The sequence below is a fragment of the Penaeus monodon genome, chromosome 33 (assembly GCF_015228065.2).
Source record: "Penaeus monodon isolate SGIC_2016 chromosome 33, NSTDA_Pmon_1, whole genome shotgun sequence".
In the NCBI taxonomy this organism is placed as follows: Eukaryota; Metazoa; Arthropoda; class Malacostraca; order Decapoda; family Penaeidae; genus Penaeus; species Penaeus monodon.
This window is the reverse complement of record NC_051418.1, coordinates 24,194,786-24,195,190: the sequence shown is the minus strand read 5'-3', so window position 1 is coordinate 24,195,190 and position 405 is coordinate 24,194,786. Positions and strand designations below refer to the sequence as shown.

The 405-nt window shown below is 40.5% G+C and overlaps 1 protein-coding gene across 1 annotated transcript in view; it reads left to right on the top strand.

The window, feature by feature from the left end:
* LOC119594175 (nitric oxide synthase-interacting protein homolog) overlaps positions 1–405 on the top strand; it is a gene marked incomplete in the record, with an annotated part of 15,282 nt that overhangs the window by 10,210 nt on the left and 4,667 nt on the right.

Below are 405 nucleotides of genomic sequence, written 5' to 3'. Positions count from 1 at the left end.
ACAAAGCCATAGTGCATATATACATACTCTCCTGCCATCAGTTGAAGTAAATCATCTACCAGGTACCCTCGTTCTGTACTTCTCCAGTAGTTGCCCTGTTATCCAGTCTTCATCATCACCCAGCATTTGTTTTTCCTCCTCTCTGAATTTCATGTAACAGTTTTCCTTCTTCAACGTCCCTCATCTGATATTTGTTTCAGCTCTAACTCTTTTCCTCTTTTTCATGTCCAAAGTCATTCTTCAAACTATCAATTGCTGCTGTTTAGCCTTACTCTTCTCTCCCACTATCTTACAATCTCCAGTCTCGGGTTGCATCCTCCACTCTTACATGTCACCCTTTACTCCTTCATAAGAGATGTCTCTTTTATACAGTTTGCGAAATGCATTACCATCTGCCTCTTATTC